The sequence below is a fragment of the Nicotiana tomentosiformis genome, chromosome 3, assembly GCF_000390325.3.
Source record: "Nicotiana tomentosiformis chromosome 3, ASM39032v3, whole genome shotgun sequence".
NCBI lineage: Eukaryota > Viridiplantae > Streptophyta > Magnoliopsida > Solanales > Solanaceae > Nicotiana > Nicotiana tomentosiformis.
The window spans coordinates 148,286,903-148,302,097 of record NC_090814.1 but is presented as its reverse complement, the minus strand read 5'-3'; the positions used below and the strand labels follow the sequence as shown (position 1 = coordinate 148,302,097).

General features: G+C 31.2%; 2 long non-coding RNA genes across 2 annotated transcripts; one reads left to right on the top strand and one right to left on the bottom strand.

Annotated features, from left to right (window-relative positions):
* Window positions 1-7,529: 7,529 nt before the first annotated feature.
* On the top strand, window positions 7,530-10,514 carry LOC104119954 (uncharacterized). The gene is made up of 3 exons (XR_691567.4): window positions 7,530-7,688; window positions 8,387-10,019; window positions 10,202-10,514. It is a non-coding gene; the product is annotated as an uncharacterized lncRNA (long non-coding RNA).
* LOC138907258 (uncharacterized) lies at window positions 10,086-14,799 on the bottom strand. Its single transcript, XR_011415057.1, has 2 exons — window positions 14,713-14,799; window positions 10,086-10,119 (listed from the first exon to the last, which is right to left on the bottom strand). It is a non-coding gene; the product is annotated as an uncharacterized lncRNA (long non-coding RNA).
* Window positions 14,800-15,195: the final 396 nt, after the last annotated feature.

The window sequence follows — 15,195 nt, the reverse complement described above, 5'->3', positions numbered from 1 at the left end:
AAGTAGCTAATTTCTAGATCCCCAGCAACGGCGCCAAAAACTTGTTGTCACCAAACACACACTCACGCAAGTATACGTGGTCGTCAAGTAATAGAGTAATGAGTAGAGTATCGTTCTCATGAAGACTTATGATTAATTTTTGACTGATTCAAACTCAAATGACTTATCGATTCAAAAGATTTCTCACAAAATAGATAATTTACTACCTAAAAATTATAAAGTAATGGAATAACTAGAAATCAACCAAAACAATTAAGTAATTTCGGATAACAATCAGTAGAGGAGGATATTCCAGGGTTACGGGTTAGCTAACAACCGTGTTGCGTTCTTGGCTTAAAATGACTAATTGATTTATCTAGGTTGTTGATTGACAGGGTTGATATTACTCATAAGAATCTGTCGAGTTCTTACTCGCCTATTCAAGCTAACTTAATGCCTATATGTCTATGGAATTAAGATTAACAAGAATGCATTTACACTTCCTGTATTTCAACCGAGCAAGACAATTAGGTATATTTCTATCCTAATTGCGAATCCGTTCCCCGATGCCTGGGTTCAAGAACTTGCTCTATTTAATTCTATATGCAATTTAGAATTCTCACTTTCGAGTTCAACTCTAGATTCGTAGATAGTAATTTACTGTTAGCTACTTAAAAAATTAATTAAAAATAGAATTAAATAAATAACCCAATATGATAAAATTAAATTTGTCAAATTAAACTTCAAAGATCAACATTCATGTATCTCCCATGACCCTAGAATAATAGGTTCTTAGCCACTCATGTTCATGCAATCATCAAATAATTCACAAGAGTACATAAAAATCAATAAAAGAAGGAAAAAATAATAACTCAAGACGAATTCTGTGGTTTCCAAGCTTTGTCGTGGCTTTTTCCCCTTCCCAATATGTTCGATGACCTAAAAGAAGCATTTTTGGCTTATATATTGCGTACAAAAGTCATGGGTCAATGTTCTCCTATTCCTAATCCAAATCAGTTTCAGGGATTGATGCTAGGGTGGATGCTTCGCATCCACCCTTTGTTCCTCCATCTCAGCTTTGCCCAGGTGCGGATGCTAAGGCGGATGCTATGGGCCAACTTCACTGCTAAGGGTGCACGAAATCTGATTTTTTTCTAGATTGGATGCGACGCATCCAACCCCTCTTCCTCTAGCTAGACCACCTTTTCTTCATATTTTTGCACTCCAAACACTCTAAATCATCACACACAACTCAATTAGTCATAAAATCAATAATTAAACCATATTGGGCATTTAAAAGATCAAATAGCATAAAAATAGTTAAAATATGAATAAAGTAACATCAACACATATCGAAATATGCCCAACATCAGCGCTTAAACCAAACCAACTGTATCGCCATCATTCCCTGCAAAGAGAAACATCAAAGTCAAATTAAGACTTCTAAACATCCTGTAAAGTCCTTCAGATATATGAACATATAAAAAAACTCACTTGAATAGTTATTTTGGTATTTAAAAGGATATGCCCCAATCCATAAAGTTCCACCCCGCATGTCTAAACTGCAACTGACTCAAATGATAATAAATATTTTTTAGCTTCCTAATAATACGATTAGTAAAAAGCTTAATTCTTTAGACAATGAAGGTGAGAGTGTAATAATAAAATGTGATTATTTATGCAAATGTGGAATTATCACCAGTAACTTTGGCAAAAACTATGCACTAATTGCCTCGACTCGTGGAGTATAAATAGCTTGTATTTTGAGCAGCAACCACCCTTTCTTTACAAAACCTAAGATCATGCAGCTTGCGCGAAATCCGACTTGGCAGACATTTTTTTTTAATGTAGAACTGGATTTTTGGACTAATTTTGTATAAGAAAACTGAAAAATCAATATAAGAAAGTATACTTAAAAAAAGAATATTCTTAGATTGTGCAAATCAAGATAGAGCGTCAACTAATCATTCTTGGACAAGAGAAAAGGAAAGAATATCAGAAGTTCAATGAAGCGTGAATTATCGTCTGATAGATTAATAACTTTTAGTTGTATATTGCAAAAGCATCTGTGAATTATCATCTGATAGATTAATAACTTTTAGTTGTATATTGCAAAAGCATCTATCTGTGATTCTTTAAAATGAAAATTTGTCTTTGAACTATGTATACTTTCAGCTCTCTTCCGCACCAGCCATAGTAATCAAACTATGTACTAATACCTAGTCACAGTGTAATTATCATAGAGTTCAACACATTTCAATAAAAAAATTCAAGTTATCACAACATTACTAAACTTAGGTAGTCGATAACCTTGATTCTATTTATCCTCCTGCATAATTCAATCATGAGAACTTAAGATGTAAAATGCAGAAAATCATGTATTAGCGTTTCATTGGTTTTTCTCTACTCGTGGAGTATGAATAGCTTGAATTTTGAGTAGCAACCACCATTTCTTTACGAAGCCTAAGATGATGCAACAACTTCTATGCGAAATCCGACTTGACTGATATTTTCTTTTAAAGGTGGAACTGAATTTTGAACTAAACTTCCAAAAGGAAAATGCAAAATCAATAAAAGCTAATATATGTAAAAACAAATTCTTTATGGAAAGTCTCCTTTTATGAGAAAAAGAAAAAAACTTACTCATGCTCATTTTTACACCACAATCCAAATCGATAAACTGATTGAACATGTCCTTCATATATGCATCTATTACTAACAATAATTGAGGAGTAGTATGTATTCTTACATCAATCCATCATTGATAAACTAATACAATTTTGTGTAAACATTGAGTGTACATAAGTTTTTTTTCTCCTTTCCATTCTATTATCTACTTTGGTTAGCTTAAAGGCGGTCTCTAGTATGGGTTTAACATGGTTTAGGCGTGTTACATTAGCTAGAAGAATAATGTGGATCTTTTTTTGCTTTTCAATAGCTGAAATATTAGGAAAATTTGCATCTAAAGCCTGTTACACTTTAGGTGCATACACACACTTAAAGTATTTTTATGGAACTCTCATGCTATTATTACTTTTGGAGTAAGTTCAATAAGCATAATAGTAGCGAGGTATGAGATAAAACATGTTCTAAGAAATATTCATCTTTCTTAATTCATCTGTTAAAGTTAGCTGGACCTGTTTACTGAAAGAGTCAACTAAGCACGGATTAAAGAATCAATTTTTTAAAGAAGAATGTAGATCAATATTTACACTAATTTTACTCTAGAAAAAAACATGCTGAAATAATAAAGTCTTTCTTTCAAAACCTACTTTGCAAAGGTTGCCGAAATCCTGCTAAACTTTAGGCTCATACAAAGGTAGAAGTTTCCTACATGTGAACTGATTGAACATGATATGATAATAAAATAGAAGTGTTCGAACATAATGGCACGTTTGATAGAAAAAACTTTCGTAATTGCCTCACCTAATTTATACATTTATCTAATATTTTGGCAATAAAGTATAACCAAGAACATAAAAAAAAATGAACAAACTCACGAAATCCCACTTTCAGATATATCAAATTCCTAGTGTATACATGTGCGATCAGGGAGTGATAAATCTGAAGGATAGTGTAGCATTATTCCAAAACTTCACTAGTAAATATCACAGTTACATGAACTTGCAATAGAGTAATATAGTATTAAATAGGATCATTTTAAACATTACCAATCTAGTATTCGTATCCACGCATTGTATTATTAATCAACATGGCAGATTTGTTGCTATCCATATCTTCATGTACTTGAACTGGACCTACAAATGTTTCAGGAATCATCTCAACAACTATTTTCCTAGTTGGTTCATCAATGCCAACAACAAAAATAGTAAATTCAAAATATATATATAATTATTTATACTATTGTGCAATCACCAACAGTAAATACAACAGGTCCCAGTGCGACCAATTACAGAAGTTTCTTAACCACTCAGAAGAGGAAAAGAACTAACCATATATTTTCGTTTTTTTAATATAGCTAATTATAAGATACATATATTTATTAATTCAAATAGAGTAACCAATTAATTCAAAATTTAAAAAGTTCTTTTTAGTTAAAAAGATAATTTATTTTGTCTTAATAATGCCACATGGCTTTTTGTGGTTATGCCACTTGTCTTAATAATGTGCTTTTACCTCTCATTTTATTATATATATAGATCTTCATTTTTTTTATTATAGCTAATTTTATTTTATTTTAAAATATTTGTAAAACTCCAACTTGAAACTACTCCCCAATTTGAATTGGTAATTTTTTTTCCTTTTTTTTATAGCTAATTATAAGATAACTTTATTTATTAATTTAAATAGAGTAACCAATTAATTCAAAATTTAAAATTCATAAGGTTTTTTTAGTTAGAAAGGGAGTAAACCAAACTATTCCCCAACTTGAATAGCTAGTTGTTTTTTTATTTTTATTATTTAATATTTTCATTTTTACTGTAGCTAATTTATTTTTTTCTTATTTTTTGTTTTTTAATTTTAAAATAATTTTAAAACTCCAACTTGAAACTACTCCCCATTTTGAATGCCACTTGAAAAATATTTTGTCTTAACAATGCTACTTGACTTTTTGTATTTTTCATTTGAATTGAAGGTTTTTTTTGTTTCATTATTTTCGTTTTTTTATTTTAAATTAATTTTAAAACTCCTACTTGAAACTACTCCCCAGTTTGAATGGGTAATTCTTTTATTTATATATTTCCATTTTTTTATTATAGCTACATTTTTTTTAATTTTTTTTTAATATATTTTTAAAACTTCAACTTGAAACTACTCCCCACTTTGAATGGGTAATGTTTTTCGATTTTTATTATAGATAATTATAAGATATCTATATTTTTTAATTCAAATGGAGCAACCAATTAATTCAAAATTAAAAATTCAAAAGATTTTTTAGTTAGAAAGGTAGTTTATTTTGTCTTAAAACTCCATCTTGAAACTACTCCCAAATTTGAATTTGTAAATTTTTTAATTTTTTCAATTTTATTTTTTATTTAAAATAATTTTAAAACACCAACTTTATTTGAGCTTTGTCCTAAAAATCTATACTTGACGTCTCATGGTTATACCACTTGGCATCAAATAATTTTTTTTTTTTTTTTGTGTGTATATATATATAAAGACTGCTATATTAGAAAGAAACTACTCCCCGGTTTAAATTGGTAATTTTTTATTTCTTTATTTCCGTTTTTTATTTTAAAATAATTTTAAAACTCCAAATTGAAACCACACCACTATTTGAATTGGTAATTTTTTATTTCTTTATTTTTGTTTTAAATTTTAAAATAATTTAAAACTCCAACTTGAAACTATTCCCTAACTTGAATAGGTAGTTTTTTTAATTAATAATATTTGACGTTTTTTATTGTAGCTAATTTAATTTTTTTTCTTATTTTTTGTTTTTTAATTTTAAAATAACTTTAAAACTCCAACTTGAAACTACTCCCCAATTTGAATGAGTAGTTATTTTTTTTATATTTTTGTTTTTTTAATATAGCTAATTATAAGATATCTATATTTATTAATTCAAATAGACTAACCAATTAATTTAAAATTTAAAAAGATTTTTTTATTTAAAAAGGTAGTTTATTTTGTCTTAATAATGCCACTTGGCTTTTTGTGGTTATGCCACTTGTCTTAATAATGTGCTTTTGCCTCTCCTTTTATTATATATATATATATATATATATATACACTATAATAAGTTCTTGAACCCGGACAACAGGGAACGGATTCGCAATTAGGATAGAAATATACCTAATTGTCTTGCTCGGTTGAAATACAAGAAGTGTAAATGCATTCTTGTTATTCTTAATTCCATAGACATATAGGCATTAAGTTAGCTTGAATAGGCGAGTAAGAACTCGACAGATTCTTATGAGCAATATCAACCCTGTCAATCAACAACCTAGATAAATCAATTAGTCATTTTAAGCCAAGAACGCAACACGGTTGTTAGCTAACCCGTAACCCTGGAATATCCTCCTCTACTGATTGTTATCCGAAATTGCTTAATTGTTTTGGTTGATTTCTAGTTATTCCATTACTTTATAATTTTTAGGTAGTAAATTAGTAAATTATATATTTTGTGAGAAATCTTTTGAATCGATAAGTCATTTGAGTTTGAATCAGTCGAAAGTTAATCATAAGTCTTCGTGGAAACTATACTCTACTCATTACTCTATTACTTGACGACCACGTGTACTTGCGTGAGTGTGCGTTTGGCCGCAACAAGCGCGTGTTTCAGGTTTCTGCCATTACCATCTCTTTCTATAACTTGTGCTCTTATGGTCCATAAAATGCTGATTGTAAAAGCAAGTTTGTTTTCGTGACGACTTCGCTCTCACAAGTTTATATGGTCCATTTTGTTTATGCGCCTTCACTTTCCAATTGCTTGAAAGTTCTACTAAACTTCTTCATTTTTCTTCCTTGAAAAGGTTTGTTCACGTTTTGATATGTGAACTTCATGAATATGAAGGAGTCTAATTTCTACCATCTACAAATTTATACTGATTAGTATTCGTTGGTAAATATTCTCTTACCTGAATAGGTTGTGCAAGAGTTTGATCCTTTAGCAACTTTAAATTTCATTAAAAAGGCACAAAGAAAACTACAAGGGTGAAGAAGATATTCAAATAAATCTTAAAAATTTCAATGAAGTTAAACTAGCTACTTCACTTCAATTCTCCATATGATGTCTTTAACTTGACAATGCATCATTCATGAATACTCATTCTCTTTTGTAATGTAGCTTTCTGCAGTTAATTGAGAGAAACATATATCATTGAATGACTGACGCTAATGCAATGTAAAATAGAATTATCAATTTTCTTGAAAGTTAACTGAAGTTTGCAACAAGACGAGGCCATCCCTAACTTTTAGTCATGAATTATCGTCTGATAAATATGTGAAAATTTCATAAAATAATATATTATTTTTCTGAGACTTCAGTTTTATTTATCATATAGAATACAAGCTAGAGACAACACCAAAAGGTTGATATTGCAGGATTGCACGTATGTGTACCTTGTGCAATTCTGTTGTAATTCACCAATTTAATGGTATTGCTAATTAAGTAATTGCCTAATTTATGTTGTAGTTTGTCTAATTTCAATCTCTTTATTACAAAGGTCTCGTCAAGCAATCTTAATTGTCATCAAACAATCTTAAACATACGCTATTTGTTGTCTTTCTCAAACCGTGCTAATACATGTAGCCAATAATCTAATGTCATATTTTCTTCCTTAATAGCTGTTTATTAAAATGGATAAGTGTGTTTTCGCATGACTTCAATTTATGAATATTTACTGCATTACATGTTTAAAAAATAATAGCATTTGCATACTTCTTTGTATACCGTATTTTTTATATAATATTTTCTTATAAAAAATTATATTTAATTTTATCTGTGTAACGCGCGGGTACGGATACTAGTTAAAAAAATAGTAGAGAATAATTATACAAACTGCCCTGTTGCGAAGACCGTTAAGAAAATCTATTAAATCCTTCACAAAAATAACACCGATATTCTTATGGGCTTTTACATCAACGAGGCATGTGGATTGACCCGAATTTATCGGTTCTGGGTGTTATAGGTCCGGCCCAAGTTAGGCAAAGTAGTTGAAATACTAGGGTTTACATAAATGGGATACGCCGTCACACTCACGGGGAATCAGCTCGCATTTCTTGGTTATGGAGTTAGACAGGTCTGACCCTAGTTAAAACAATTTCGGATTGATGCGTAGTGGTTTTTGCTTAAGATTTATTTACTATTTCCAGATTGGATGTGATATTTATCTTGTGTTCCATTTGCTTGTCTTCTATATTTGATTACTTTCTTATTTTCATGTCGATGTCCTTGTATTTACATGCTCTAGCTTTGCATCTTCTACTTTGTGAAGGAAATTACTCTTTTAGTTGGTTTCATGGTGTCAAAACATTCAATTTTCACATTTAAAGTAACATTGTGCTACATTTTCTGACGAATAATTATATCCAGAAACTGTACATATCTATTTAGTGTTTCCTCTGCTACTAGATGCATAATATAAAAAATATATGACTTCTAGTTGTTTGTTATTATTGATGTTATTGGCTAATAATGAAATATATTAATGTTTATACTATATGGTTACAAAGAGAACTTAATATTTTCCAAAAGGTTTCATGCCTGATCATTGCCATGTTGCTAGATCTTAAGTGATATGTTTCATATACATATCTGTTGGATTATTAGACTATATGGTTATACTAGTGTCATTTATCTGTCTGAAGGATATAGGTATTTGTATTACTTTTATCTTTTATAGACTCGTATCTTCTTATTCTTAGGCAAAAAATCTTTGAGCCGAAATTAGTTTATACACATGTTTTATTTTTTAATATAATTTCTTGTACTCATCAGCTATGACTACAGCCACTTAATAGAGTTGGTATTCCGATTTTTTGAGTAACAATGTCGAGAAAGATGCAACTCAGAATATTCAAAATTTGAAGAAGTTGGAGATGTGTTAAATGATGCGTGGTGAGTCAATTGGTGTAGAGCTCTCTCCTAGTAAAGTTGGTTGGCCTTATTAAATAATACGCATTGTAAAGAAAATGATTCTAAGTAACATCCGAAACTTGAAGTGGTAGGGAAAAAGTTGTAGATAAGTGCAAAGGTTTCCTTTAGTTCTAAAGACAATTACTAGTTTATTAAGTTCCGACTAAGAGGTTGAAGAGCAGACACATTTTAAGAAGTGAAATATGTGGCTTACAATTTGCTGAGAAGTGAATGTGGAGGCTCACATATTTGACTTTTCAAATCTCCAACCTCTGATTTGGAGCTTAATAGGCCCACAAATGTCTTTAGAGCTAAGGGCAAACCTTTGCACTTTTCTGCAAAAAATTTCCAACCTCTTCAAGTACTGAAAAGTTTCTTAGAATCCATGTTTTCAAATGCGCGTATTTTTTGTAAAGACTAACAACTTTACTGGACATAGTTCCCACACTAATTGGCCACTACCCATCATCAAAACAACACTTTTCTTATGCAAATTGGCTCACTTTGACTCGTCAACTACAATGGCAACCTCATGGAAGAGTACGGAGATTCCAAATTTTTAAGCAGACTTCATCGTGAAAGATGCAACTTGAAACTGTGAGTTATGTGCTCCTGACTAACTTTCTTGACTTTTGGAGTTCCTGCACCATGCTTTTTATTGTCATTCTCCATTACTCTCTTCTTCCTTTTCCCAATCTCACCCCAACCAATCTGTAAAGCCAATTTCCTTCTCTTCCTTGCAAGATTTCATAGTTTGTGCAGAAAATTCTCATCTCCTGTAATATAAAAGTTTAGGTTTACTAAGAAGTTTGGGTAAGTAGTAGCTGTGGTTAAAATTTGATCACCTTCTACTTCGTAAAGTTACAGAAGTAATTAGTTGATTATTTTGATGTATGCTTCTCTAGAATTTATAGGGTGATAAGGAAAATTTAGATACTGTGAATGTTGGATGACATGCTTTTCAAAGATGGGAAGCGTTTTAGATTTATGGCAGGGATTTGCATTATTACTACACGCCACGGTTCTGGAGTTGATGTAGTCCGTGGCTCTCTTATATTTCTTTGATACTTCAAATTGATGTGTATAATGTTGTTCCTTTGTATTTTCATATGTGGAAACTAGTTCTTGTGAAATTACAATGAAAGGTCATAACAAGTGAACATTGATTTTCTATATATCATAGACTAGTTTTTGAAGGCATTGCAGATAAATTCTCTCCTACTTGTGGGATTACACTGGTTTTGTTATTATTGCAGATAAATTCTCACTTACTGAAAGTGGACTTGTCATCGTTTAGTGTTTCGTAGAGCTGAGTGGATGCTGAAACTTTACTTTTATTTTTTACCCTGTAATTTTCTTCTGTAATAAAATGTTATGTATATACTGAATTTAGTAGTGGAAAGATAGACTGCTGAGACAAAGGCATGTTGCTTGAATGCACATATCTACCATGGATTTGCATAGCCCAAGAAGAAGGCTAACTGGTTTTTGGAAGGTATTGCAGTTCTTTTCTAATTTGATCTACTGTAGTTTTTATTCATTTCATAAGCCACAACCTCTCTTATGTGTTTTTGCATATATCTAGTTGATTTTTTCTAATTTGATCTTTTCTCATAATGTTCTATTCTTTCTTTAATCAACTGAATAGAACCTTAATTTCTGATATATATGATACAGACTATACAGTAGCCTCTAAGATAAAGCCTCCATAGCAAAAGCTTGATATGTCGAGCATCGTTTGTTGAAGAGACACATGCAACCACATCTTCAACAGGCATTAACCATCTTCTGGTACCTCGAACGTTTGAAGGTTGAAGATAGTGTTTGTAATAGCTTGAGAATAATGTATTGTCAAGCTTGGATTAGTCCACCAAAACTTAGACCTCTCCAATGGTAGATTAATGATTGTCTTGTTCATCAGCTGTTACAGTTAACTTTTATAACAATTAAATATCTGAATGTGCATGAACCGTTGACACTTTTACTGACACCATTTCAATCCAATTCTCTTGCTACTTCGCTAAGTTTGACCGCATTGTGCTGAAAATCAAGAAACCAAACCGTACCTAATTGAATGGACATGTATTTATTTACTTTTAGATGTGATCTTAAGTATCACCCGTAACTTATATTATAAGAGATTGACATTAGAAAGTACGGTCAGAACTTTTTATATGACAGTCGTAGTCAAGTTTCTTTTGAAATCAAATCTCATGTTATGTTATAATATGTATTATGTATAACATTACTTTGGTATAACAACCAAAATAATCTGGAACAAACAAGACTGTTATAGAAATGTTTGACTGCTCATTCTCTATAATATTCTCTTTTGCCAATTCAAAACTGAAACAGAACAAAGCAAAGCCGTACCGCATGCACGCCCCTAAATGTGCATATTAGGGTTCATTTGAACCCAAGCTTGGACTTCGCTACTGGAAGTTCTTTACTATAAATTTGAAATTGCTTGGAAATGAGGTGTGTAAAATAAATTTGAGAGCTATTAGCTAAATAGAAAATCAAAGATGCTGCTGCTAAATACTATATTTTATTTGATATTACGGTCTTCAAATCAATCCTTAAGACACTTTTGTCAACATTTAATACTCAAATTTGCCAAAACACTATATGTTAGTTGGCCCCTCATTTGTCACATGCTTATAAACCCAATATTGAATTCCGAAGTGCAATACTTTTTTACAAAATAATAATAATAATATTTGTTCATACTTAACACACTCTAAAACTCAAATGCAACAGCCTTGGTCTATTTGGTTAAGGTTAAGAGATTTTACACGCTTAATCCTCTTTTGACTATTATTTTAAAAAAATAGAATCATTTCTTGTTTATTCCATAAAGAGCCTTTTATTTTTTTACAGTATTAGCATACAAAATTTATGCTCAACATTTAATGAATGCACTAATCACGCTTTCTTGGCCTTTTCTTTTTGAATAACTCCATGCATTTCAGTTAAACAGGGCAATAGAAAAGCATTTTTTTTCTCTTTTAGGCGGAGATGGACTCCTTCAGAGTAGCCATTCCATGGATCGTATATACCCACAATTATAGATGATTCACTCAATTAATTTGTATCGCATATGAATCATCCATGATACTACAATTATAATAATTACTATCCCGTGTATAACATTGGAAATTAAGTTACATAAAAAAAACACAACTAAAAGGCATGAAACATCAATAACATTATTATACTAGCATAATACCCTGCATCATCATTATATCAAAATTACACCATACATCTAATTTGCAAATATCTTACATAATAACACATATGAAACATTAAAATACCATTATTATACTACAATTATACGATGTACAAGAGCTCCAATTTATATTATATGGTTAATAATTAAAAATACAAATTATATTCATCTTTGAAATATTTATTGGTATTTGAATGATACCGTCATTAATATACAATTACATATTCAAAATACATACATAAAATAGATATGGCATATATTTAAATTCTTGAAAAACATTGATAGTTTCAGTTGAAAAAATACTACAAATAAACCATTATTATACCTATCAAATATCTTTTTTTATTTAGTTATACATATCTTAAAAGTGTCTTTAAAATCTCTATCTTAACTAATGTCCTGGTAATGATATGAGTACTATAATAAAAGGCAAGATATTAATTTATAAAAGGAAATATATAACAAAGTAATGAAGACCGAAAGTGCATACAATTAGGTATCAAATAAGCATGAATCTCACCCAAGAGAGAGAGAGTTCCGTTGTTGGAAGCTGCTATGATATATAAATATTTTATTGCCATAAATTAAAATTAAGTTCTGTTGCTATGTTTTCGTAAATTTTATTTAAATGTTACCTAGTTATATTTTTCCCCTTTGGTTAATTAACTCTACCCGTTTATATAATTTGTAGAAATAGCATCCTCTTGTTACTTTTCAGCTTTGTCTTTAAAAAATAATCACTATTATGGAATTTCAAATTACACAAGTGAAATGTCAAGACAATGGCAGAAAGTGGCTATATTAGTACAATGTTCAGTGTTCACGTCTCACTTTCCAACAAACATAACACCGATATTCTTGTGGGCTTTTACATCAACGAGGTATGTGGATTGACCCGAATTCGTCGGTTCTCGGAGTTGTAGGTCCGGCCCAAGTTAGACAAAGTAGTTGAAGTACTAGGGTTTACATAAATGGGATATATATTAATGTTTATACTATATGGTTACAAAGAGAACTTAATATTTTCCAAAAGGTTTCATGCCTGATCATTGCCATGTTGCTAGATCTTAAGTGATATGTTTCATATACATATCTGTTGGATTATTAGACTATATGGTTATACTAGTGTCATTTATCTGTCTGAAGGATATAGGTATTTGTATTACTTTTATCTTTTATAGACTCATATCTTCTTATTCTTGGGCAAAAAATCTTTGAGCCGAAATTAGTTTATACACGTGTTTTATTTTTTAATAGAATTTCTTGTACTCATCAGTTATGATGACAGCCACTTAATATAGTTGGTATTCCGAGTTTTGGAGTAACAATGTTGAGAAAGATGCGACTCAGAATATTCAAAATTTGAAGAAGTTGGAGATGTTTTGCCTTAATGATGTGTGGTGAGTCAATTGGTGTAGAGCTCTGTCCTAGTAAAGTCGGTTGGCCTTATTAAAATAATACGCATTGTAAAGAAAATGATTCTAAGTAACATCCGAAACTTGAAATGGTAGGGAAAAAGGTTTTAGATAAGTACAAAGGTTTCCTTTAGTTCTTAAGACAGTTACTAGTTTATTAAGTTCCGAATAAGAGGGTGAAGAGTACAATTTGGTAGGAAGTGAATGTGGAGGCTCACATATTTGACTTTTCAAATCTCCACTCTCCAACCTTTGAGCTTAATAGGCCCACAAATGTCTTTAGAGCTAAGGGCAAACCTTTGCACTTTTCTGCAAATTTGTTTCCAACCTCTTTTCTTAGAATCCATGTTTTCAAATGCGCGTCTTTTTTATGAAGACAAACAACTTCACTGGACAGAGTTCCCACATTAATTGGCCACTACCCATCATCTAAACAACACTTTTCTTATGCGAATTGGCTCACTTTGACACCTCAACTACAATGACAACCTCATGGAAGAGTGCGAAGATTCCAAATTTATAAGCAGACTTCATCGTGAAAGATGCAACTTGAAACTGTGAGTTATGTGCTCCTGACTAACTTTCTTGACTTTTGGAGTTCGTGCACCATGCTTTTTATTGTCATTCTCCATTACTCTCTTCTTCCTTTTCCCAATCTCACCCCAACCAATCTGTAAAGTCAATTTCCTTCTCTTCCTTGCAAGATTTCATAGTTTGTGCAGAAAATTCTCATCTCCTGTAATATAAAAGTTTAGGTTTACTAAGAAGTTTGGGTAAGTAGTAGCTGTGGTTAAAATTTGATCACCTTCTACTTTGTAAAGTTACAGAAGTAATTAGTTGATTATTTTAATGTATGCTTCCCTAGAATTTATAGGGTGATAAGGAAAATTTTGATGCCGTGAATGTTGGATGACATGATTTTCAAAGATGGAAGCATTTTAGATTTATGGTAGGGATTTGCATTATTACTACACGTCACGGTTCTGGAGGTAATGTAGTCCGTGGCTCTACTATATTTCTTTGATACTTCAAATTCAAGTGTATAATGTTGTTCCTTTGTAATTTCATATGGGGAAACTAGTTCTTGTGAAATCACAATGAAAGGTCATAAGTCATAACGAGTGAAAATTGATTTTCTATATATCATAGACTTATTTTTGAAGGCATTGCAGATAAATTCTCTCCCACTTGTGGGATTACACTGGATTTGTTGCAGATAAATTCAATGTTACTGTAAGTAGAATTGTCATCGTTTAGTGTTTCGTAGAGCTGAGTGGATGCTGAAACTTTACTTTTATTTTTTTACCCTGTAGTTTTCTTTTGCAATAAAATGTTATATATACTGAATTTAGACTGCTGAGACAAAGGCATTTTGCTGGAATACTGTACAAACATATCTACCATGGATTTGCACAGCCCAAGAGAAGGCCAACTGGTTTTGGAAGGTATTGCAGATTTTTTCTAATTCGATCTGCTGTATTTTTTATTCATTTCATAAGCCACAACCTCTTTCTTATGTGCTTTTGCATATATCTAGTTGATACTTATCATAATGTTTTATTCTTTCTTTAATCAATTGAACTGGACCTTAGTCTTTTAATCTATATGATACAGACTATACAGTAGCCCTGTAGTTGTGGCACCCGTGAAGAGTTGGAGAATGATTTAAGATCAACGGAGTTTCTAAGAATTAAAGAATGAACGAGATAAATGCTCATCATAGCAAAAGCTTGAAAATAATGTATTTGGAGCTTGGTTTGTTGAAGAGACGCAGGCAACCACGTCTCCAAAAGGCATTAACCATCTTCTAGTACTTCGAAAATTTGAAGATAGTGATAATGTATTGTAAGCCTGGATTAGTCCATCAAAACTTAGTCCTCTCCAATGGTAGATCAATGATTGTCTTGTTCATCAGCTGTTACGGTGAACTTTTAACGATTGAATGTGCATGCGTTTTGTATATCCCTAGTACTGTTGACACATTTACTGACCATTTCAATGCAATTCTCTTGCTACTTGGCTAAGTT